Here is a 27,902-nt window from a genome sequence, read left to right as displayed (position 1 = left end):
TGATAGAGAACTGCTATTGATTTTTCTTTCAACAGTGTAATTCTATAATTTCCTTCATGTTTTATTCTAGTACTAATTAATTTCTTAGTTTTTGACTATCTAGTTCTTAGAAGTATTTTGACCATCAGCAGATAAAAGAAGCTGTACATAGCACATACTCCTATACGCTGTTACATAATTCATTAGGGATGCTCCTTTTCTGTTAGCTGCCACATAGTCTATGACTGACTTAGAATCTCTGGTACTCCAGCTCTCACCGTTACCATTAATTCTGGTTTTCTGGAACTTTCGTACAATGTGCTTGATAGGAATCTTTCTCTCTCGGGCACTGCAGTCTCCACAGAGGTATAGTAAATCTGTTTTATTAATATCTTTGATTTCTCGTAGAATTTCTCCTTGTCTTCTCTCCTGCCTTCTTCTCGAGTATAAATCCCTGCTAACACCATATTCCCTCTAGGTATTTTGCAACCAACTGACATATGTCTCTCTTTACCAAAGGTGCGTGCTGTTATTCTTTTTGTCCATTTCAGGTCTAACATTATGGTAATTCCTCCCTATTCTCTTGTATTTTGTTCCGCTCTGCTATATATTCTTGTAGATCTACTGTTCCCCGTAATTGCTTTTTTGTTTCATTTAAATGTGCTACATTTATCTTTTTCTTTTGTGATTTATTCTGTACCTCAGCTTTTTTTGTGCAGATACTTCTGTAGTTCTAGGCTTCTGAACTGGGTATGTTTGCTATTCTAAATCTTGCCGAAGTCGTAACCGTTAATCCTGTCTGGGTTTCTTATTATTTGAGGCTTATGAGTGAAGGTCCTTTTATGTGGACAGGGCACCAAGCTAGGCGCCAGGGAGATTTCTATCGATACCCTCTACTCTTAGATAGTGCATTACTTAGCTTAAGGGCGTCTTCTTCTCGGGATATTTTCGGAGTTTCCTTCTCCTCCCTACTTTAGTCTTTCCCAGTAGAACCTGGGGAAACAGAAGATAAAGAGGAACATGAAAAACGTTCTTTGGGCTTGTAACCTAATGCCATCTCGGTTGAAAAAAAAAAAAAAAAAAGACATGGCCAGTGGAGGCCGATAAAAAAGGAAACAGAAGAAGTCTGACACAAGTAAGTGGAAGCAGTATTAGACATAGCTAAGGACCCATGTGGTTGCCACCCACATACTCTGAAGAAGAGGGGACTACTTTTTGCCTGGTCTCTCACGTAGGTGACCCTACCAGGAGCACAGCTCCCGCTGGACAATTGAGGTACACAAACTACCTCACCAATTTAAAGGTGGTTGTCTGTGAGAAGGAATATAACACAGATTGACATAACTGCTCCTGGTGATGGAGGTATATTTGTCTCATACACTTAGTGCACAGTATAACAAAAGCGACTGGTTACAGTAATTGGTATTTTCAGTTGATCGACAACGTTCTGTTTAATGAGCTGCTATAGTTGTCATCTTCGTTGTTGAGGCTTGGAACATTTTTCCGAAAATTGTATGATCAATACTCAGTCAAGTGCATTCATGTTCAGCATTTAAGTAAGGCCCTTCCACTCCAATACATTTAAGATAAAGTGTAATTTTAAAAACTGCAATACAAAAAAGTATTTTACATCATAATTTATTTGCTACAAATTCTGTGATGATTTCCGAATACAACTGTATTTTTGCTGGAATTTATTTTTTATTAATTGATTTCCAAGGGTTTTCATCGAACTTTAAGGGTATGAGTTTGATGTACGGTAGAATGCAATGAGGAGAATGATTTGGCCACGTAACAATAGCACACACAACGATGCAACGAGTGTCTACGACCTGGATGGGATGTGAGCGCAATTCTCATTGGAAAGCTATTCACTGCGCGGCACTTAGCTGAGGAAAATGAACGCGATCAACGCTATTCACACTGAAAGCACCTACAAATTGCTGAGTAACTCTGTTCGGAGACTCAACTTGGTCAATAAAATTATTAAATTCGAGGTAGGACTTGTTCTCTGTATGCTGAATCGTTGTTTCGAAGCAGGAAATCATCGTCCACAACATCTGCTTGAAGAGCATCTAGGACGGCAAGTCTGTAGACTTGTGAAATCGAAGAACACGCGGGATATGTATACGACAAACTGAAGACGCTCAGTCTCGCCCGAATGTATCCTCTTTGACAGATATTTGGTGACTTATAATCAGCGATAATCAACGGCAAGAGGATGTAGAAGGCGATGGAAACCACTGCATTATGGACAAATAACATGCAACCACAGGATATGTGGCTTGTAATTGAAAAAGTGTTATCACGATTTCTCTATTGGCAAAAGAATACCGGATTAGTCTCCCATTCGGATAACCGAAACGTCGACAGAGAATCAGTTGCCACTGTGCTATCGCGTAACTTTTTGAAAAGTGAATGAAATCAATTATTCTGTTAAATTTGGAATGAAATGTTTTGTTAAAAATTCTCTTTTATGTTTGTTAAAAGCCACGACTAATTCTTCTCAAGGCGCTATCTCCATAAATATCGTACGTTTCCAACGTGAAGACATCCGTCTTACTCACGATGGATAAAAAAAATATTTCTTTAATGTTACGCGATAAGCCAATTAAACCCAACGCTAAATATTTCCTTTTTCGTGAGGCTTGATGTTCTAGTATAGCTGCCTATGTGCAATGGCAGCGTATACATTCATAGAAAATGTTTTTTAATAAAACTGTACCTCTGGCCTAAAATTGAATTGCAAAATATTAGAAGATGCCGTTTTGTATTTATTGAGATTAATCACTTCAATACTTTCAGAATTAAATGACTGTAAAAAAGGTCGTTATCATTTTATCATTAATGGCTCCGCTTCAAGAATGCACTTACACAAAATGGCCAGGGCAACATTTAATTATTACGTAACTAAATCATGGATATGGAAGGTACTTTCATGCTACTAACAAAAACACACTCTACAGTAATTACATGGATATATATTTAACAAAAATTGTAATAACGCTACAGATAATTGTGTTAATTACAGATCGTGATTTACATGCGTCTGTCAGCTAGGACATCAAAACCAAGAAGACACAGAAGACAGAAGACAATGAAACAAAAAAACGTGCTTTTCTTTTATACCACGAGACAAAGAATACAATTAATAACAAAGAATACAATTAATACCATTCTAAGAGAGCATATAGCTCTTCTTTATGTTGAGACTCGATAAATTAATTTTGTACTCCCTCTTTTTCCGGAAGCTATGCTACAGTGCACAGCAAATGCCAATAAAAGAGAGAACTACTGCCCAGTCAGCTTAACAGCTCGTTCATATAGGTCGCTGACAATATACAGAAGAATGGAAAAGAATAAGTTCTAGCTACATGAAAGGTAAAGCCACCACAGAGGCAGTTCTGACGATGTGCTTGATAATGGAAGCACGAATTATGGAAATAACTTGTAAAATGCGCAAAACAACGGAAAACGGTGGAAGATGTTTTTTTTCTGAAAAGCACTTATCAAGTGAGAAAGTTTCAGAAGAGAGATTAAAATTCATGGTGAAGGGATACCAGTGGTATGATATACTTGTGACACTGTTATCACAGGACCTGCTGGACGAAATGAACAGTCTAGTCACAAAATATGAATTGAGAGAAAACTGTAACACCCCTATACCAATAGAGCAGCGGTGAAATGCGTTTAAGAACCTTTAATTACGCTCTGTGAAGTATTTTGTTTAAATAAATGAATGATTTTTTACGTCTCTCCCGCTGCCGCGAAGCGCACACACATCTGTTTTAGCTCTAGTTACAACTAGACGCCTTTCCATTACAGGTGTGGTAACCATTTTTTTGATGTGTAACATTTATGTAAATATCGTAAAATATATTTAACTCAATCACTTGTTCTAATAATTTAAGTCTGTGGTATTGTCACCATATGCCGATAGCAAAGAGGTGCCGTTGGCCAGCATAAATTGTCAGTGCTGTTAGTGCAAATTGCACGGCCGAAATATGTAAGAATCTCGTTTTCGCGAGCGTTTAGTCCGGGTATTTCAAAGTCTGGTGCCTTCAAACTATTTTGTCATTCTTTCAGTTTCAAATAACACAGTCACGGCATCTCTTTGTTAAACAGGCAACGGCATAACTGCTAATATGTTCTTACTAGGATTACAGGTCTTCTGTCTAGCCCCACGCACTTACGCCGTTGTATTAGTAAGATGCTTCTCTGTAACTGATCCTCCCATTTGAGCTTCATTTTATTGCAATCACTAATTACGAAATCCAATATCAAACGACTAAACCTTTCACAGGATCGACGGCTAAAAAGTCATTACCTTCTTCTCACATCATCACTTCTTAGTAAAGGAAGAGATGTAAACTGACGAAATAAGCGAGGGAGGAAGAAACAGTTATGAAATAGAAAGTAATGAGGGATTGGAGAATGAGATTAGCGATAAACTACATATCCAAACTGGGGACCACGTAGTAGAGGGAGTGAAGGAATTTTGCTGTCTTGGAAGTTAAACAATGTGTGACGGACGAAGCGTGGAGCACATACGAGGTGTGTTTTTTAAGTAAGTACCGTTTGGAAATTAAAAAAAGATGTGCCAAGATAACTCAATTTTATTTTTAAATGAATGCCTGTTCCTTAATCTACTTTTCTGCATAATTTCCGACAATATTGAGGCACTTGTCATAATGTCGTACCAATTTTTGAATACCCTCCTCATAGAAGTCTGCTGCCTGACTTGTTAACCACTGCACCACCACTGTTTTGACTTCGTCATGAAGACGCTGACCGCCCAGGTGTTTCTTCAAGTGGAGGAATAGATGGTAGTCACTGGGCGCAAGATCGGGGCTGTACGGAGGATGAGATCTTTGGTCTGATTCACCACATATGGACGGGCATTGTCTTGCAGCAAAACGATGCCCTTGCTCAACCTGCCAAGTCTTTTGTTCTAAATTGAACGGCGCAGATTGTGCAATGTCTTACAGTACATTGATTGTCTCATTATGAGGCAGAACTTCCACAAGCAATACTGATTTTCTGTCCCAAAAAACTGGGCACATGATTTTTCCGGGCAGAAATTGTTTGCTTATACTTCACTTTTCTGGGTGAATCTGAATGCCACCATTCCAAGGACTGTTGCTTTGATTTTGGTGTGACGTAGGCCACCCATGTTTCATCGCCCATAACAATTTGGCTTAAGAAGTCACCACCATCGTTGTGGTACTGCTCAAGGAAAGTCAATGCACTGTCTAAATGTTTGGTTTTGTGCACATCCGTCAACATTTTTGGTACCCAACGTGCGCGCAATTGTCGGTAATTCAAGTGCTCAGTCACAATGCCATACAAAACACTACGAGAAACATCAGGAAAGTCATCCTGTAAGGAGGAAATCGTAAAGTGTCTGTTTTCTCTCACCTTACTGTCCACTTCCTGCACGAAACTTTCATTAACGATCGAAGGACGCCCACTCCATTGTTCATCATGCACATTTGTGCGGCCATCTTTAAATGCTCTCACCCACTTTCTTACCATTCCATCACTCATAATGTTTTCTCCGTAAACTGCGCAGATCTTACGATGAATATCAATCGCTTTTAGGCCTTTAGCACTAAGAAATCTTATAACAGCCCGTACTTCACAGTCGGCGGGACTGAAGATTATCGGAGGCATCTTAAACACTCAGTACACAACGTAAACAAGGAAGAATCAGACTGTAATAAGGAAGAATCAGACTGTAATGGCGTCAGTGCGTAGACAACAGATGTAGGTAGCCAGTGCGCAAGCGCAGAACGCCGACCGCAGCGCTGCGGCCGCGGTGTGGCGAAACGGTACTTACTTAAAAAACACGCCTCGTACATTGTCTGATCAAAAGTACCCGTACACTCCTACGTAACCCAGAACTGACTACTAGCTGCCAGGAGAAGCGGTCCCTCTAGCATAAAAGGAGGCGTGGAGTATTGTTTTGTCAGTAGAGAAGCAGTAACAGCAGAATGCGTCGTTGAGGACACTTCAGTGACCTCTAAATAGACTATTCTCTGAATGTCACATGAGTAACAAATCCATCAGTGACATTTGAACCATTATAGAGCTACCGAGGTCAGCTGTTGGTGATGGGACAGTGTAGTGGATACCGAAGGAACAACGGCAGCTAAGCCTAGACCACGCAGACCTAGTGTCCTGGACGTCAAACATTGAGGAGGGTGGTTGTACAAAACTGCAGAAATCGGCAGAAGGTTTCGTTCGTGAGTTCCGAAGTGCTCCCAGAAGTCCAGGTAGCACAGTGACTGAACGTAAGGAGCTGAAAGGAATGGGTACAATGGTCGAGCCGCTCCTAAGATGTCACACATTTCTGTGGTCAGTTCTAAGCAGCGCTTGGGGTGGAGTAAAGAGCGACACCGCCGGGGTGGAGTGATTTGGAGTCATATACCTCGTGGCAATCAGATGGAAGTGTTTGGGTTTCGTGGATGCCTGGAGGACGTTATCTGCCATCATCTGTGGTCCGAACAATGAAATACAGAGGAGGTGGTGTTACGGTATGGGGTTGTTTTTCGTGATTAGGGTACGGTCCTCTTATTGCAGTTTAGAAAACGCGAAATTCGGAAGATATAAACACATTTTTCGGCATTGTGTGTACCGTGTATATTGCAGAAACAGTTCGGGAACGATGACTGTGTCAGCATTGTTTTACACGGCATATTTTCCTTTCTGTGAAAGAATCTATTATCTCATCAAAGACCGTCAAACGTTTAGCTACATGAAAAAGCAATATGTCGTAGTCTAATACCGAAAAAGCTGTTAATATGAATAGTACGCAAGATTGGGGGTTTCTCGATTTGATTACATCTATTTTGTCACTGTCTGCTAGATAAAACGAAATAGGCCTTTCTAATATTGCAGCACTTGTAACACATGCCAAATAAGCGAGACCGTTTTGGTACATCTACCTCATATACATATCTACACAGATACTCGACACATCACTGAAAGTGTTCCCAGCAGAGTTCAGGCAGTCATAAAGGCGTGGTGTGGTCGCAACCAATAGCTGTGTCCACTACTACACTACTGGCATTAAAATTGCTACACCAACAAGAAATGCAGATGATAAACGGGTATTCATACGACAGATATATTATACTATAACTGACATTTAATTACATGTTCACGCAATTTGGGTGCATAAATCCTGAGATCAATACCCAGAACAACCAGCTCTGGCCGTAATAACGGTCTTGATACGCCTGGGCATTGAGTCAAACAGAGCTTGGATGACGTGTACAGGTACAGCTGGCATGCAGCTTCAACACGATACCACAGTTCATCAAGGGTAGTGACTGGCGTATTGTGACGAGCCAGTTCTCGGCCACCATTGACCAGACTTTTTCAATTGGTGAGAGATCTGGAGAATGGGCTAGTGAGGGCAGCAGTCGAATATTTTCTGTATCCAGAAAGGCCCGTACAGGACCTGCAACATGCGGTCTTGCATTATCCTGTTAAAATGTAGCGTTTCTCAGGGATTGAATTAAGGGTAGAGCCACGGGTCTTAACACTTCTGAAATGTAACGTGCATTGTTCAAAGTGCCGTCAATGTGAACAAGAGGTGACTGAGACGTGTAACCAATGGCACCCCGTACCATCACGGCGGGTGATGCGCCAGTATGGCGATGACGAATACACGCTTCCAATGTGCATTCACCGCGATGTCGCCAAAAAACGCGGATGCGACCATCATGATGCTGTAAACAGAACCTGAATTCATCCGACGTTTTGCCATTCGTGCACCCAGATTCGTCGTTGAATAGACCATCGCAGGCGCTCCTGTCAGTGATACAGCGTCAAGGGTAACCGCAGCCATGGTCTCCGAACGATAGTCCATGCTGCTGCATACGTCGTCGAACTGTTCGTGCAGACGGTTGGCTGCACGATCCGTTACAGCCATGCGGATAAGGTGCCTGTCGTCTCGACTGCTAGTGATACGAGGCCGTTAGGATCCAGCACGGCGTTCCGTATTACCCTCCTGAACCCACTGGTTCCATATTGTGCTAACAGTCATTGGATGTCGCGATACGATAAACCGCAATCGCGATATGCTACAATCCGACCTTTATCAAAGTCGGAAACGTGATAGTACGCAGTTCTTCTCCTCACACAAGGCATCACAACAACGTTTCTCCAGGCAATACCGGTCAACTGCTGTTTGTGTATGAGAAATCGGTTGGAAAGTTTCCTCATGTCAGCACGTTGTAGGTGTCGCCATCGGCGCCAACCTTGTGTGAATGCTCTTCAAAGCTAATAAATTGCATATCACAGCATCTTCTTCCATTCGGTTAAATTTCGCGTCTGTAGCACGTCATCTTCGTGGTGTAGCAATTTTAATGGCCAATAATGTAGTTGTCCAGATACTTTTGATAGGGTAGTGTAAGACAGTGAGGACAGTGGAAATTAAAATGTCCTGTGGTGCCTGTCCTGCCCCACGTCGACCGGTTTGACATCCTGCCTCTTAATTCTGCGTGGGATTATTTGTGACTAGCAGAATAAGAACTCTTCAGATAATTTGTACCCATTGTTGCCTATTAGCTAATAACTTCCTCTTTTGTGTGACATAAAATTAAATACAGGAAACATAAAAGCAGTAAACATAAGAGGCAAGCAAGACAGTACACTTTTCTTCAATCCTTGGGTCCCACCATTTTTCTCTCTCTAATCTTGTTTTACACGGCATATTTTCCTTTCTGTGAAAGAATCTATTATCTCATCAAAGACCGTCAAACGTTTTGCTACATGAAAAAGCAATATGTCGTAGTCTAATACCGAAAAAGCTGTTAATATGAATAGTACGCAAGATTGGGGGTTTCTCGATTTGATTACATCTATTTTGTCACTGTCTGCTAGATAAAATGAAATAGGCCTTTCTAATATTGCAGCACTTGTAACACATGCCAAATAAGCGAGACCGTTTTGGTACATCTACCTCATATACATAAATAACAAAACAGAACATAATTCACGAACTACCAGTATCAAATGCCTATTACGCCTCCTAGAAGCAAAAGGTTTTATATTAGGAAATATGCTCCAGTTCCTCAGGCATGAAATCGAAAAGTTGTAGTAGTACGAAATTCTTATTTAGATTTGGAATCGTCATATTCTTCCATATAATTTATGTGATGACCCCGTTTCTTCTCCTTCCTCACACTAACAAACAATCCTGTCACCGCTAATTCTGTAACTATTACCGCCATTGTTAAAACTTAACTTCACTAACCACGCCAGAATCACCGATTTAGTTCTCCCGCGTTTATTCTCCGGTTAGACGTCATTACGTGTTTATACAATGCGTTTTCCGCACTATTCCGAGAATAGAATTAAACGGGACTGTACAGACTCTTCATAGTGTAACGATCTGGCAAAAATTTTCTGTCAAAATTTCATTTTCTTGGACACACCAAGTAGATATGTCATCTCTCTTACATGTTATTCCTGTTAGTCATTTACTTCCACTCTGGTAGTCTGAATCTATGGATTTAGCTAGTAATTATAGCAACGCTTATCATTCGTATACCACATCAACCACATAAACGAACAGCGATTGACATTCATTCGTACGTGTTTATTCGGTTTAGCTCGTATAGCGCGTTCAAATGTGTGTGAATTCCTAAGGAACCAAACTGCTAAGGTCATCGTTCACTAGACTTACACACTACTTAAACTAACTTATGTTAAGAACAACACATACACCCGTGGCCGAGGGAGGATTCGAACCTCCGGCGGGAAGGGCCACGCTATCCGTGACATGGTGCCCTTAACCGCGCGGCCACTTCGCGCTATAGCCCCGTCTCCTTTTATCGGCAGGAAAGCTTTATTTTTCTAAATGCGACGGGGATTCCGCTGGCAGAGACATCACGTAGACTATGCATGCGTTCAAAAATTAGATTGTGACTTCGTTCAGATATCAACTAGAATGTTTTCAAAAATGTTCAAAAACAAACAGGGATGCATTCACAATCACATGAATAATCGATATACCAATGTGAGCTGGTGCGCTTGTGCGCTTTCTCCAAGAATATGAATTTGGCGCCCCCTGAAATTGCCGCCCTATGCAGGCACCCCGGTTTGATGTTGACGATATGGGCCTGTAATTTAGTGGATTACTCGTACTACCTTTCTTGAATATTGGTGTGACCTGTGCAACTTTCCTTTCTTTGGGTACGGATCTTTCGTGGAGTGATTGTTAAGAATGGAGCTAATGCATCAGCATACTCCGAAAGGAACGTAATTGGTATACAGTCTGGACCAGAAGACTTGCTTTTATTAAGTGATTTAAGATGCTTCACTACTCCGAGGATATTTACTTCTACGTTATTCATGCTGGCAGCTGTTCTCGATTCAAATTCTGGAATATTTCCTTCGTCTTCTTTTGTGACGACTTTCAAGTGGTGCATAAACAGTTACTTTGATCCGGCCCATGACAAATGAATGCTACGTAACTTATTACCACCGCCAGCCAAAACAGGATGCAAGGAAAGACGATATATTAATGCCAAGGACACGAGTGGATGAACTTACAGGTTTCGTATTAGCAACTTCCAACTACTTCTACCGCCGTAGGCACATCAGGCCGACCCACAACAGATAAGACTCAAACCCATTCCTCTCTTGGCGAAACTCACAATTGTAAACAATTTAATTTCTTTTTGCTTTGTAATAGAGTATTTCTTAATGTTTCTCTCAGTAAATAATAGTCGTGTATTGTAAAGACTGTTCACCTTCAGTGGTCGTTAATCACACCACTTACAATAGTTATTGCCATCATTTACTTGTTTTTCCTTTTCAGTGTATTTGTACTAGTCGTTGCCTGCGTTGTATGCGTCTTTTGCAAGGGTGAGCTTTGATGTGCATGTACAGTAATTTATGCAGGAGAATTTGTGTGTTTTACTGTGAAATGTGGCCACACGGTAAGTTGAGGTATTCGCCATTCAAGTTATTTACACCGACCAATTACAAAGAAGTAGCCTATCCGCCAATGCTTCAAGTTAACGTATTAGAGGGAACTTTGAATTTGACAGCTCTCAAAGTACGCGATCTTTCTTTACATGCCACTTAACGTCATATTTCCATTCATTCACTTTTAGATACAAATTTATCTGGGTGTAACTGTTACTGGTCAGCAAAATTACAATTTACTGTGTCATTATTTATCAAATTAACTACAAAGTGTTTCACTGTTTTCCGTTATCAAAGGATTTTATTGTCAGAATGTTAACAGGATTGGAAAACATCTCATATAGAGGTTTGCTTTTGAAGTTTCCAGGAGTAAAACGCGTTGTGATTACAAACTCACGGTCATAGTAAATGTCCAGGAACCGCTTTCTTCACAAGGTGAAGCTAATGTCTTCAGATATCTTTGAATAGCACTTCTTTTGATGGTTCATTTTTCCTCCCTATGTTTTCAGCTACTGACAGGAGCAATTCATTGATTTATTGGCTAAAGATTTTAATCTGACATCATCTGTTCATAGTTGCTGTCAAACGGGAGTCACTAATCATTTCCCTTAGAAAGATTAATCGTGTCAGTCGGCCGGGGTGGCCGAGCGGTTCCTAGGCGCTACAGTGTGGAACCGCGCGACCGCTACGGTCGCAGGTTCGAATCCTGCCTCGGGCATGGATGTGTCTGATGTCTTTAGGTTGGTTAGGTTTAAGTAGTTCTAAGTTCTAGGGGACCGAAGACCTGAGAATTTAAGTCCCATAGTGCTCAGAGCCATTAATCGTGTCATGTTAAATATTCCAAACTTCCTTTATTTTGTTCGTGGAATTTTTAAAATTTTCTGAGTAGTTCATGAGGAACTTAGCAGTACTGCTTGTAGTACACCTTTATGTCTTCATTAGAGCTGTCCCTCTGCATAAAATAATATTGTTCCTTTGCAGCACAGGATACCTTGATCCCAGGTGTTAGCCCTCCATTCTCTTCTATTTCACTGGAATGCTCTGGGTATGACTGAGTCAGCATTTATGATTCTGAGAAACTGTACTTTTCATTTCTTAACTAAACCCGACTGATGAGGATTTATTGCTCCATTTGATCATCATAGTCTGCGACGATACCACGAAATTTTGCTAACGCTGTGATGGATGGATAACAAATGTTTTGTAAACCTTGCAGAAATTAGTCAATTAGTTCACTTTCCCTCTATAAATCAACTCGGAACAGCCAAATACCAAATACTACTGCACAGAACCCAGCACAGTACGGTTCCATGGGCCTCTGTAGTATGTAGTTATAGTTAACAATGTTGCCGCGTTTTATGTCTAAGGGCACCATCTCACAAGTGCCGCAATGCGCCCAAAATATTCTTTAAATAAATGCAGACAGAAATTGCTATACTAGAAATCAGGCATGCACTCACCGTTGATTAAAGTTTTTGTAACTGCAGTTCGTTGCTTCACCCATAAACACGAAAAAAATATATATAATTCACAATCTGATTGAGGGTTTATATACCTGTGGAGATCATTACCTAATTCACGATAAATCCCGAGAGCTTTTCTCAAGAAAATCGTTAAAGTTCCACAGCACCAGTTCAAACTACAAGTTCCAAACTGGCTTCCCGCTAAAATTACCGTAAGTCCAACTTGCAGCTGGTTGTACCCGCCTAAAATTGATGAAGCTTGTCCCAATCGCAATCGACACACCACGAATCTCTTTAAGCACACACTGGTCACCTAGAATAATTCCGTAGACGCAAACAGAAAAAAAAATCACAAGTTACAACAAACGACCCACCACGAAATTCACTAAGTACAGGGTTGGGAACTTAAAATAATTCAGTGTCACGCCCCGCGACTATGTTGCAGCTTACAAAACACAATGACTCACGGACACTGCCCCCAAGACACATCTACACTATGCGATCAAAAGTATCCGAACACCCCAAAAAACATACGTTTTCATACTATGTGCATTATGCTACCACCTACCACCAGGTACACGATATCAGCGACCTCAGTAGTCATTAGACATCGCGAGAGAGCAGAATGGGGCGCTCCGTGGAACTCAAGCTTTCAACGTGGTCAGGTGACTGTGTGTCATTTGGGTCATACATCTTTACGTGACATTTCCACACTCCTAAACATACCTAAGTCCTCAGTTTGCTATGTGGTAGTGAAGTGGAAACGTAAAGGAACACGTACAGCTTAAAAGCGTACAGGCCTACCTCGTCTGTCCTCTAACAGACTGCCGACAGTTGAAGACGGTCGTAATGTGTAATAGGCACACTTCTATCCAGACCATCACACAGGAATCCCGGACTGTATCAGGATCCAGTGCAAGCACTATGACAGTTAGGCGGGAGGTGAGAAAACTTGGATTTCATGGTCGAGTGGCTGCTCATGCACATCATGCGGTAAATGCCAAGCGACGTCTCCCTTGGAGTAAGGAGCATAAACATTGGACGACTGAACAGTGGAAAAGCGGTACACAGTGTGGCGATCCGATGGCAGGGTGCGGGTATGGGGAATGCTCGGTGAACGTCATCTGCCAGCGTGTGTAGTACCAACAGCAAAATTCGGAGGCGGTGGTGTCATGGTGTGGTCGTGGAGGGGGATAGCACCCGTGTTGTTTCTCGTCGCACTATCACAGCACAGGCCTACATTGATGTTTTAAGTACCTTCTTGCTTTCCACTGTTGAAGAGAAATTCGGTGATGGCGATTGCATCTTTCAACACTATCGAGCGCCTGTTCATAATGCACGGCCTGTGGCGGAGTGCTTACAGGGCAATAACATCGCTGTAATGGACTGGCCTTCAAAGAGTTCTGACCTGAATCCTGCAGAACATCTTTGGGATGTTTAGGAACGCCGACTTCGTGCCAGGCCTCATCGACCGACATCGATATCTCTCCTCAGTGCAGCACTCCGTGAAGACTGGGCTGCCATTCCCCAAGAAACCTTCCTTTACCTGATTGAACGTATGCCTGCGAGAACCTTGATTTCTTTCTGTTTGGCATATTTTCTGAACAGATAACTTTTTCTGTGACCATTCTTAGTTTTTCAGGTTTTTAGGAAGAAGTAGAAATAAATAATTTAAACTATACATTCTAATAATTACCTACTTATTTCTAGCTCGCAGTACTACCAGAAGCCGGCCGCGGTGGTCTCGCAGTTCTAGGCGCGCAGTCCGGAACCGTGCGACTGCTACGGTCGCAGGTTCGAATCCTGCCTCGGGCATGGATGTGTGTGATGTCCTTAGGTTAGTTAGGTTTAAGTAGTTCTAAGTTCTAGGGGACTGATAGCCATTTGAACTACCCGAAGCTCCGAATACAGCTCTACGAGACGTATCTGTAGACGTCTTGTCTACTGTGATCGCACAGTGCACTGCCGAGATACTTGTTTTTATGGTTCAGGAAATATATACAATATTTAATTTTCAATAAACAAACTAATGCAGATATCGAAAGCTCGTCTTCACCTGCGTAATCGTCTCTTTTTCTGTGCTTAAGGTGAGCCTACTAACTCCTCAGTGACACATGTGGATCAGAAGTTTTCTGAATAAGTGTATTTTTGACATAGTCTTGCAAATGTCGCCATGAGAAAGTTTCCACTGTCTGTCATCAACTGCCGTCGGAAACAAGCACATCTGTCTGCTTGGGTTTTTCGTGTTTCAAAGGGACGGCCACAACTGTAGAGAGAAGTGTGACCTGTCTCCCTTCCTCCCCCTCCCCCCCCCCCCCCCCCCCCAACGTGCTCCCGTCACTCTGATCTTAGCTGTCGAAACACGCACGCCTCGAACTCAGCCGCCATCTAGGCGCTCGCGAACGCGTGTTTACGTCCGAAATCAGGGTCTCTCGCATTCCCAATGGGATGTCTCCTTACAAGAGACATAAATTTTGGGATTCACATATGTTTCGTGAAAGTCATTTGAAATTAGCAACAATTTATCAAACGCAGTTTCGCCTTCTGATCCTATTGACCATGTCGATATGGATAACAACTCAGTGCTAGACAGAGCTGCTCGAGACAGCGTACTGTTCCGTAATAAAATCAATATACAGCTGCCTGTGTTTCAGCAAAGCATTGGCCAACGATAACAAACGGGACGCAAGAGCTTCGAGAGTGTGGTGTGCGTACTGTAAGACCTTCGGTACACACACCATCAGATTATTTGACTTGTCGCTCTAACGAAGTAGGCGAGTGTCAGCAATACGACTCGTGGTCTTATCGTGGCGTGTTTATCTTCTGCCATTAGGTCAGACGATAGAAATGCCACTTGCTCGCTTAGAATAGTAGATTGACGGTGACCAACTTTAAACAGAACTTGATTAATTTTCACACACATTTATTAAAATAATAAAAATCATAAACCTTACTTAACTTGATTCTGGATGTTATTTACAATTGACAATCTGAAGTTCCTTTGGTCTTGGTACGTTAATCTTATGCTCACATATCTCCGATACTTGACAAAGTGTCTATATATTTCTCTTCATGGCTATGTACAGGAATATGATAATCTTATTAGGCGCAGGCTGAAACTTGACTATAGACTGGTACAGACTGATGCAGACTGACTAATCGGAGGTCTATACACTCGTTATAATACCTCGAGCGTTCAGGTATCACTGCGTGAGTGTGATCCTCGAGGAGAAAAGGTTCTACGTTAGCAACAATCTCATTGGCTGCGTTACATATTAATACGCGGATCGGCGGAAGCAGAATTTGGTCCGTTTCTAAGACAGCGCCGTCTCGTAGTGCGAAGACGAACGAACGCTGCACCTGCGCTGTTGTGCTTAGCGGGGCGCGCTCTATTGGGAAAGTTGTGTACGCGCAGACTCGCGGATCTATGTACACAACAGAGAGGCAGCCTTAAGATACCACACTACATCAGGGAAGCTGTGGAAGCCACTAATTGCTTCGCTGGATGCTCCGTGAGACTTGAAATAAGGAAAATTATACGTCAAAATTTTCTCTGTAGTCATAAAGTAATCCCATTACACAATCGTCTCTCGCAAACGGCCCGACCGTTACTCTTATTTACGCTTCCAGTAATGGGGGCATACGCACTTTATAGCCGATATCTCCAGAAATTTACGTCGCCCTCATTCCAGAATGCCCGCTGGTTTATTGCCGCTCGCCCCCAGATGCGAGCGCCACAGCGTCTGCCGCTGCCACGACGCTATAAAACACTGGAACGCGTCCAGAATCGTAAATTCGCGTAATGGGGAGCTGGCGTATCACGGGTCAGCGGACATGTTTCATTGGCTATTCGTTTTACAAAGATATGAAACGACCTAATGTCAGCTATGACGGTTCGCCGTCAATGATTAATAGCGAATATTATTTTTAGTTAGATACAGGCGACAAGAGTCATGGGATAGCGATATGTACATATACAGATGGCGGTAGTATTACTTACACAAGGCGTAGAAGGAGAAATTGAGGTACACGCACTGACGCTACCAGTATCCACTACTAAAATTGGCATTCAGTGCAGTCGCTGAGAAATGTAAATAGGAACGTGCATTGGCGGAGCTGTCATTTGTACTCAGGGGATTCACGTGAAACGATTTACGAGTGTTTATGGCCGCTAGATGGGAATTGACAGACAGAACGTGGAGTGGCAATTGGAGATACATGCATGGGACACTCCATTTTGGAAATCGCTAGGAAATTCAATATTCCGAGATCCACAGAGTTAAGAATGTGCCGCGAATACCAAATTTCAGGCATTATTTCTCAATATGGACATCACCGCTGCCTACGGCCTTCGTTTAACAACCGAGAGCATCGGCGTTTACGTGAAGTTGTCAGTGCTAATAGACAAGCAAGGCCTCGTGCAATAAAAGCATACATCAATGTGGTACGTACGACAAACGTATCCGTTAGGACAATGCGACGAAATTTGGCGTTAATGAGCTGTCGCAGCAGGCGACTGGCGCAAGTCTCTTTGCTAACAGCACGACATGGCCTGCAACGCGTGTCCAGGGCTCGCGACCTCAGCGGTTGAGCCCTAGAATACTGGAAAAACGTGGCCTGGTCGGATGAGTACCGGTTACAATTGGAAAGAGCTGAAGTAAGGTAGGGGTGTGGGGCAGAGCCCACGAAGCTGTGGACCCAGGTTATCAATAAGGCACGGTGCCGGTTGGTGGTGCTTCCATAATAGTTTCTACGTGGAATGGACGGTATCCCCCGGTCCAAATCTACATCTACATCTACATGGATACTCTTCAAATCACATTCAAGTGCCTGGCAGAGGGTTCATCGAACCACCTTCACAATTCTCTATTATTCCAATCTTGCATAGCGCGGGGAAAGAATGAACACCTATATCTTTCCGTACGAGTTCTGATTTCCCTTATTTTATCTTGGTGATCGTTCTTCCCTATGTAAGTCGGTGCCAAAAAAATATTTTCGCATTCTAAGGAGAAAGTTAGTGATTGGAATTTCGTGAGAAGACTCTGTAGCAACGAAAATCGCCATTCTTTTAATGATGTCCATCCCAAATCTTGTATCATTTCAGTGACACTCTCTCCCATATTTCGCGATAATACAAAACGTGCTGCCTTTCTTTGAACTTTTTCGATGTACTCCGTCAGTCCTATCTGGTAAGGATCCCTCACCGCGCAGTAGTATTCTACAGGAGGACGAACAAGCGTAGTGTAGGCAGTCTCCTTAGAAGGTCTGTTACATTTTCTAAGTGTCATGCCAATAAAACGCAGTCTTTGGTTAGCCTTCCCCACAACATTTTCTATGTGTTCCTTCCAATTTAAGTTGTTCGTAATTATAATACCTAGGTATTTAGTTGAATTTACGGCTTTTAGATTAGACTGATTTATCGTGTAACCGAAGTTTAACGAGTTCCTTTTAGCACTCATGTGGATGACCTCACACTTTTCGTTATTTAAGGTCAACTGCCACTTTTCGCACTATTCCGATTTTTCTTCTAAATCGTTTTGAAGTTTGTTTTGGTCTTCTGATGACTTTATTAGTCGATAAACGACAGCGTCATCCTCAAACAACCGAAGACGGCTGCTCAGATTGTCTCCCAAATCGTTTATATAGATTAGGAACAGAATATGGCCTATAACACTACCTTCGGGAACGCCTGAAATCACTTCTGTTTTACTCGATGACTTTCCGTCAATTACTACGAACTGCGACCTCTCTGACAGGAAATCACAAATTCAGTCACATAACTGAGACGATATGCCATAAGCACGCAATTACACTACGAACCGCTTGTGTGGTACAGCGTTAAAAGCCTTCCGGAAATCCAGAAATACGGAATCGATGTGAAATCCCTTGTCAATAGCACTCAGCACTTCATGTGAATAAAGAGCTTGTTGTGTTTCACAAGAACGATGTTTCCTAAACCCATGTTGACTGTGTGTCAATAGACAGTTTTCTTCGACGTAATTCATTATGTTCGAACACAATATATGTTCTAAAATCCTGCTGCAAATCGACGTTAACGATATGGGCCTGTAATTTAGTGGATCACTCCTACTACCTTTCTTGAATTTTGGTGCAACCTGTGCAACTTTCCAGTCTTTGGGTACGGATCTTCCATCGAGCGAACGGTTGTATATGATTGTTAAGTATGGAGCTAATGCATCAGCATACTCCGAAAGGAAACTAATTGGTATATAGTCTGGACCAGAAGACTTGTTTTTATTAAGTGATTTAAGTTACTTCACTACTCCGAGGAAATTTACTTCTACGTTACTCATGTTAGCAGCTGTTCTCGATTCGAAATCTGGAATATTTACTTCGTCTTCTTTTGTGAACCCATCATTGATTCGAAATGATTAAGTTTGGTTACATGGAGACCATTTGCAAACATTTATGGACTTCATGTTCCCAAACGATCATCGCCATGTTACCAGACCACAATTGTTCTTCATTGGTTTGAAGAACATTGTGGATATTTCGAGCGAATGACTCGGCCCTGACACGAATCACATCGAACATTTACGGGACAAAATCGAGAGGTCAGTTCTTACAACACTTTCACTATTAGGGGCGGTTATAGAGGCAGCAAGGCTCAGTATTTCTGAAGTGGACTGCCAACGATTTGTTGAATCCATGTCACGTCGAGTTTCCACTCTACGCCGGGTGGAGATGCGACATGATATTAGGAGGTATCTCATGACTTTCTTCATCTGAGTGTATCGGTTACAAAAGGTATAAAAGATGTTTTGTGACATGGAAGGCACTGAAAGGAGACGCTTTTATTATGTTTAACGTATATTGCACTAACCTCTCCAAGAGTATGCCAATGAATTACTATGTCCATCTGTCGGTGACTACACTGAATGTTGATTTTAGTAGTAGATGTTGATAGTGTCACTCTGTGTACCTTGAGTTCTACTTTCTTTGTAAATAATACACTACTGGCCGTTCAAACTGCTACACCAAGAATAAATGCAGATGATAAACGGGTATTCATTGGGCAAATATATTATACTAGAACTGACATGTGATTACATTTTCAGGCAAATTCGGTGCATAGATCCTGAGAAACCAGTACCCAGACAACCACCTCTAGCTGTAATAACGGCCTTGATACGCCTGGGTATTGAGTCAAACAGAGTTTGGATGGCGTGTACAGGTACAACTACCAATGCAGCTTTAACACGATACTACAGTTCCTCAAGAGTAGTGACTGGCGTATTGTGACGAGCCAGTTGCTCGGCCACCATTGACCAGACGTTTTCAGTTGGTGCCAGATCTCGAGAAGGCGCTGGTCAGGGCAGCAGTCGAATATTTTCTGTATCCAGAAAGGACCGTACAGGACCTGCAACATGCGATCGGGCATTATCCTGCTGAAATGTAGGGTTTCGCAGGGATCGAATGAAGGGTAGAGCAACGGGTCGTAGCACATCTGAAATGTAACGTCCACTGTTCAAAGTGCCGCCAATGCGAACAAAAGGTGACCTAGACGTGTAACTAGTGGCACTCCATACCATCACGCCGGGTGATACGCCAGTATGGCGATGACGAGTACACGCTTCAAATGTGCGTTCACCGCGATGTCGCCAAACACGGATGCGACCATTATTATGCTGTAAACAGAACCTGGATTCATCCATTCGTGGACCCAGGTTCGTCGTTGAGTACACCATCGCAGGCGCTCCTGTCTACGATGCAGCGTCAAGGGTAACCTCAGCCATGGTCTCCGAGCTGATAGTCCATGCTGCTGCAAACATCGTCGAACTGTTCGTGCAGTGGTTGTTGTCTTGTAAACGTCCCCATCTGTTGACTCAGGAATCGAGACGTGGCTGAAAGATGTGTTACAGTCACGAGGATAAGATGCCTTTCATCTCGACTGGTAGTGATACGAGACCACTGGGATCCAGCACGGCGTTCCGTATTACCCTCCAGAACCCACCGATTACACATTCTGCTAACAGTCATTGGATCTCGACCAACACGAGCAGCAATGTTGCGATACGATAAACCGTAATCTCGATAGGCTACAATCCGACCTTACTCAAAAACGGAAACGTGATGGTACGCATTTCTCCTCCTTACACGAGGCATCACAACAACGTTTCACCAGGCAACGCCGGTCAACTGCTGTTTGTGTATGAGAAATCGGTTGGAAACTTTCCTCATGTCAGCACGTTTGTAGGTATCGCCACCGGCGCCAAGCTTGTGTGAATGCTCTGAAAAGCTAATCATTTGCATATCACAGCACATTCTTCCTGTCGGTTAAATTTCGCGTCTGTAGCACGTCATCTTCGTCGTGTAGCAATTTTAATGGCCAGTAGTGTAATTTCCATGTAGTGAAACTCACGTAAGTCATTCTGTTAAGCGTAAATGATACGCGTTGGAATGAGGAGAAATGTCTCTGTTTAAAAGAAAGATCTGCCACTTTCTGATGGCTAAAAACGAATTAGTTTCAAAAAAGCTGGTACAAAAATGTGACAAAATTAATAACACTACTTCAAACCAAAACATACATCTCTCAACAGAAGTATTAAACATACTGCAAAAAGGCGATTTTTGGATGGCTTTTTTATTATTCCGTAACTCACAAGAAGAAGGTTGCTGGAGTTCGGCTGAAAATTCTGTATTGCCGTTAACGGCTTCGCTAACGAAGCTGGCTGTTAGACTATTTCAACTGAAATGGTAAAACAGCTGGTATGCTTGAGATAACAATAAAGTTGTTCAGAGGCATGTGGGTGAGGAGTAAGGCCTGATGTTGGTGCAGTAACATTTCACCTGCCACCGCGTTCCCTCATAGCTGGGTACGGTTGTGGGGCAAACCTCATGCTGTGTTTCTCGTTGAGCGAACGCTCAGCTTTTCGGGGACATCCTCAGAGCGTGCAGCGTGTAACCGATCGCTGTTTCGATCTTACAGAGGGGCAAAATAAGCCATTTAGAGAAAATCGTTCACTTTCTAGGTGATATTTTGCAGATTGATCGTCTCTAATCAATGATAATATTTTTTTGAATTACGGAACGTAAACGCAATCGTTTGCGACTGGCGGCGAGAACAAGTACTGTTTAGAAATGTGTAGTGGGCTATGTGGCGTCCAACCTCTGACTTCTTGTATAGAGCTCTTTGTTGGTCACAGTTAAAAAAAACGGAGATAAATTTCATAAATTTAATTCCAGCTACCTACGCAGTCAGTCGACGAAAATCATCATCATATCGATGCTGACCAGGAGGAGATTTGTCGCCGGCTGGTAACGAAACCATCCGGTTAGCATGTCGCTCTCATAGTCAGCTTTCCGACCTTTCGAACCAATCACCTTCAAACATCTCCTCAAGTGACCTCCCGAGGAAAAGCGTAACCAGTTCCGTCCCACTTACCGAGGCAGAAATCCCTAGAATTATCCCGAACTGAAATCGCGTCGTCCTAGTGGCAGCAAAAAAAGGCCAACAAATTGCAAGAATGTTTTGTTTTGAAACTGCCGACATCGAAAGCGGTTCCGGCTTCGACACGGACAGTGAGGAAAAGACTGTGGAAACTATTGCAGCGGAATCCATAAAAACTGCAACTGCCATGAAAACTGTAGCCTAGCCAACAAAGACGCAAGCGTGTGGTAATAGATTTAACATAATTACAACAGTAGGACTGCTTGCCTGAATGAAGAATAACGAGTGTCGAATCGGCATTTCGCTTGTGTAGAAAAATGCACAGGTCCATTACCAGGCGTAACCAATAAAATTGTGAGCTGTGTTACAATACACAGCAATACTAATGGCTGAGGTGACTTGTAACTTAATCTTCTGTACTTCATTATTATTAAATTAATTCTCATAGTCTACATATATGACACATATGACTTCTAGAAAGATGAATATGTTTCATTCCATCTTTCAGTCTATTTTTATTCTGCATGGTACAGGTCTATGATCGCTTAAATTCTAAAATGGTCGACGACCAACATATCAAGTACGAGGGTGAGTCAAATGAAAACCTTAAATTTGTAGTATCAAATCGAAATTTCGCACCGTTATCCTGTAAGTTGGCAAGCGTGCTACAAACAGCGTGCAGCATGGCCTGTATGTGGCAGCATAGAGCAGATGCACACATACCGTCGCAGTATCAGTATAAAGATGCCCGCCCCACTTGCGACTTGCACCAGGGAAGAACAGCGTTCTGTTATTCGGTTTTTGCGCAGTGAAGATGTGAAACCTATTGAAATTCATCGACGAATGAAGGTTCAGTACGATGATGCATGTTTGTCACAGCAGCAAGTCTACGAATGGAGTAGGAACTTCGCAGATGGTGTGACTTCAGTGGAAGATGCTCCTCGCCCAGGTCAGTCACAACGAGTTGTGACTCCACAAAACATTGCAGCAGTAGAAACCATAGTGAAGGAAAACCACCGAATGACACTGAATGACATTACACACTGTTTACTGATTAGTCATGGGTCAGCACACCACAATGTGCATGATGTGCTCCAATTTCACAAAGTGTCTGTGGATGGGTGCCACGTCAGCTGACTCGTGAAATGAGAGAACGAAGTGTTAATGCCTGTGAAGAACTTCTTCGGCGCTTTGAACGAGAAGGTGATGGCTTCCTTGCAAGAATCGTTACTGGGGACGAAACCTGGGTTCACTTCCACCAACCGTAAACGAAGAGAGCGAGCAAGGAATGGCGCCATTCCTCATCAACAAAACCAAAGAAGTTTCGAACAGAACAATCAGCAGGGAAGGTTGTGCTGACTCTCTTTTGGGACGAAAAAGGCGTCATTTTGGAGCATTACATGCCTAAAGGGACCAGTGTCACCAGTGCATCATACACACATCTCCTAAAAAATCATCTGTGGCCTGCAATCAAATCAAAGTGACGTGGATTTGTTGTCAGCAGGTGTCCTTTTGCAACATGACAATTCAAGGCCCCATACTGCCCTTACAACAGTTCAACAATCACAGACCTGCATTTTGAATGTCTTTCTTATCCACCATACCCACAAGACCTTGCCCCAAGTGATTTCCATATGTTTGGACCACTCAAAGACGCAATGGGAGGAAAGAAGTTCCGTTCTGATGAAGAGGTACGTCACGCGGTGAATGAGTGGTTGCGCGGACTAGCAAAAGATTTTTTTGTCTAAAGGAATTTATGCACTTTGTAAGCACTGGAAGACTTGCATTGAGCGTGGGGGAGATTATGCTGAAAAGTGATACAGCTTTGTACCACTTCTGCACAATGAATAATATTTTTAAAAAATATTTAATGTTTTCATTTGACTCATCCTCATAACATTTATTTCTCGTAGGATACAATGTAGCCAGTTTTTGCGTTTAATTCCATTTACTACTTCGCAAATTCATTTCATATTCGATTTCTTCTGGGAATATGTGTCAAGGACAAGCACAGCGTTTTCCTCGACCAGTTCTATGTACGATATTGCTGTGCATGTGTTATTCCGAATTATGATGCGGCGGCTACAACCGGTGTGAAATACATGAAATGTATTCGCAGTTTCCAATAAGGGTAACCATCAGCTGCGTAATGGAATGACGTCAGTGAAAGCTTGTGGGGGACCGGGAGTCGAACCTGAATTCCTGATTATCGCGAGCTGTCGCCTTAGTATTTGCCTATCTTAGAACGACTCATCGCCAGTACCAAACTCCCATAAGTCGTCAACCATGTGTCTACAACTGTACTCGTACATCCATTACGTGTATTCCAGTTCAGGGGAGACATGCATGCATGTCCGAGGGAACATTGAATCGTAATTCGTAAGAACACAGGCACTGTAATATCGTATTTATCCGGCCACACCGGGCAAGCAACTTTCAAGTAAAATGTCTCACCTGTACTGGAGTACCCTCAATGGATGTATGAGTACAGGTTGACGACATATGGAAGTTTGGATCCAGCCACGAATCTTGCACAGATAGCTAAAGGTGAGGCGACTGCTGGCAATAAACGGGAAATCCGGGTTCGAGTTCTGGTGCGGCACAAAATTTTCATTGTCGTCATTCCATTCTACAAGTGATGGTTGTCCATATTCGCAAATAAGAATACATTTCATGTAGATCCTAGTTCGATCCCACCCATTTCTGATATTACAGTGCAGAGCCCAAGGAACTGGTACACCTGCCTAATATCATGTAGGAGTGTGGTGTGCATACTGTAAGACCTTCAGTACACACACCATCAGATTATTTGACTTGTCGCTCTAGCGAAGTAGGCGAGTGTCAGCAATACGTCTCGTGGTCTTACCGTGGCGTGTTTATCTTCTGCCGTTAGGTCAGACGATAGAAATGCCACTTGCACCCTTAGAGTAGCAGATTGACGGTGACCAACTTTAAACAGAACTTGATTAATTTTCACACACATTTATTAAAATAATAAAAATCATAGATGTTACCCAACTTGATTCTGGTTGCTGTTTACAATTGACGATCTGAAGTTCCTTTGGTCTTGGTACGTTAATCTTATTCTCACATATCTCCGATACTTGACAAAGTGTCTATATATTTCTCTTCATGGCTATGTACAGGAATATGATAATCTTATTAGGCGCAGACTGAAACTTGACCCAAAAATGGTTCAGATGGCTCTGAGCACTATGGGACTTAACTCCTGAGGTCATCAGTCCCCTAGAACTTAGAACTACTTAAACCTAACTAACCTAAGGACATCACACACATCCATGCCCCAGGCAGGATTCGAACCTGCGACCATAGCGGTCGCGCCGTTCCAGACTGAAGAGTCTATTTCATAAACGCTCGGCCACAAAAGCCAGATCTTTGCTCTCGCTCGTTAAGTGACGGCCGTCTGCCACTGTGTTGAGAGGTAATGCCTGAAATTTCGTATTCTCAGGACACTATTGACACTGTGGATCGCGGAATAGTGAAATCCCTAACGGTTTCCAAAACAAACTTTTCTATGCGTCTAGCTCCAACTACCATTCCGAGTTTACGTTCTGTTCATTATCGTCGTACGGCGACATCGGGAACCTTTTCGCATGAGAACAAATCACAGCTGTATCAATAATGCACCGCCCTTTTACACCGCCTTTACACGATACTACCACCGTCTGTATATGCGCATATCGGTATCCAACGACTTTTGTCACAACAGTGCATAAGGTCCACTATATTAAAAAAAAGAGGGAAAACACGAGCCAGAGGCTGTAAAATGAAAACTGATGAAGGGATCATACCTTCATCTGCGTTTTCTGGCAGAGGAAGTAGTGCGAGTATTCATTGCTCAACTGTACTGTGCATCCTAGTCTCATTGGATGTCATTGGCCGACGAGGCACGATCTTGAGTGCTATACCGCATTAGTGATACAATTGTCCAGTAGGTTGACACCCTCCTTACTGAACACCGGTGAGTTCGATCCAAAGGACTTTTGCATCATAATTCAGAATAATACAGACACTGTGATGTCGTATTTACCCACCGACATCGGGCAAGCGACTTTCATGTAAAACGTCTCACCTGTACGGGGATATACATAATGGATGTACCAGTACATGCTGTAGACGCATCGCTGACACTATATGTAAGTTTGGATCTGGCCGTGAGCCGTGCACGGATAGCCAAACGGTGTCGCCTTTCGGCAGGCTAGCGGGATGGATGCAAAGTTCCACCGCGGAGTTGTTTACGTGGTTCTGCCGTCTTAGCGCGCTATATTTTCTTAGAGAGAGAATGGCTTATGTCCACTGTAAAGGGTCGTTGAAGATCAGCTTCTTAAAATGCATGTGCTTCACCTAAAACAACTGAAATCGAACGGTTTAGCAGAGATAAAGTGAAGACTGATTGTAACGATGTTATTGGCATACACGTGTCTGTAGTGAGCAGTGTGGTGTACGTAAAACGAATTAATGAAGAAGTGACAGAATTCTACGTGCAACTAGAAGTGGTCTTAAATTCCATCACTTGGACTGCGGACAATCAGTGTATTTTAACTCGCTTTCGAATGCCTTCAGAGATGGTGGTATCTGCATTCTGCCCATACGATAAAGTGATTATCCATACAGCTGAAAAGTGGGTTCAGTTCACTACATACGCGGTTCTCAATGGAGTACGACAGATTTGCATAGAGCCAACCAAGCATGTGCCGTCCTACTTATATATTGGCATATGCCGTGTCATTACAATTTATGATGGCCAACCGAAGACGTGCTTGGGATGTGGTCAAAAAGGACACCTCCCTTTCAGATGTATGCAACGCAGAATCGCACAGTTACCCCATGGGGACCAGCAGGCCACGACCACCCAGACGATACTCCCGTTGACGTTTGTCGGGGTTCTCCAAAACGACCCCCGACCACGACCACCGCTGGCTCTTACTACTGAAACATCGCCGTGTCCAGTAGTGCCTCAGCGTGTTGAGGACGGAACGATGACCACGCCGTTGCTCGCTTCTCCACCGCCTCTCTTGTGGAGTGCCGCTGACTTTCTGGTTGTGCCTCCCGATGTTTTTGTGCCCGACCAGCAGGGTCCCCAGGTGTCTTCGGGCACTGAAGATTGTAAGGAGTGTGTCAGAACTCTCCATTACATAAAACAATATATCCGACTTAACGCTATTCTTTGCATTGTGTAAGCACTCAGATATTGATAGTAACAATCTGAGGGCGAAACATGGGAGCTACAAGATGTACAACTTTGCTTCCGCCGTTTGCTGACAGGTGGCGACAACGGTAAGTAGCGGTTGAAAGAAACAGGTCGCAGACTTCAGGCAGTTAGCTTGGACCTCGGTCAGCATAACCTCATTCAAACATTAGTCGATTTGTGTCTGCATCATAAGTTGTTCTTGATTGAAAATGTCAGTTTACGAGTCTAATTCTCGTCATTTGCGTGAGGTGTTACTGCTTTGTTTCAATATGAAGAAAACAGCGACTAAGTCTCATCGAATGCTGTCAAGTGTGTATCGTAAGGACGCTGTTAGTGAAAAAACATGCAGTGAGTGGTTTCATCAAGAAGTCACAACTGGATCGATTCGTGGATCGCTTCAAAAGATGAACAATTTTTTCGACGCGAGGTTCGTACACTGCCCGAAAGATGGGAGAAAGTAGTGACCAGCGACGGAATATACTTTGAATGATACATGTGTAACCAATTTGTTTCATTAAAGCCTCAAATGTTGGGGAAAAAGCGCCGGAAGCAAAGTTGCCTTATCATCAAAGTCTGCTACGACAAGTTGACTGTTCTTCCTCGAGACGGCGGCCATGGTCTTGTCAACGTCCATGCGAAAGCAGCTGCCCTTTGTATAAGTAAGACGCTTAAATCGTGGGCCCGCTGCCGAACTGGATTAACTGTCAGCCTATCACACGTTGCAGCAACACATATTTCTTTCTCTCTCACACACATATAAACGAATAATGCCCATACTGACTTTCCTAGTACCAGGAACCTCACAGCATACGATATTTATAGCCTAATGATGACAAATCATTCTCGGAATGCTGTGGATATCCTACGATCGCATGGCCCATGGTCTGGCTTT

The sequence above is a fragment of the Schistocerca gregaria genome, chromosome 4 (genome assembly GCF_023897955.1).
Source record: "Schistocerca gregaria isolate iqSchGreg1 chromosome 4, iqSchGreg1.2, whole genome shotgun sequence".
Taxonomy (NCBI): Eukaryota; Metazoa; Arthropoda; class Insecta; order Orthoptera; family Acrididae; genus Schistocerca; species Schistocerca gregaria.
This window is presented reverse-complemented; position numbering follows the sequence as displayed.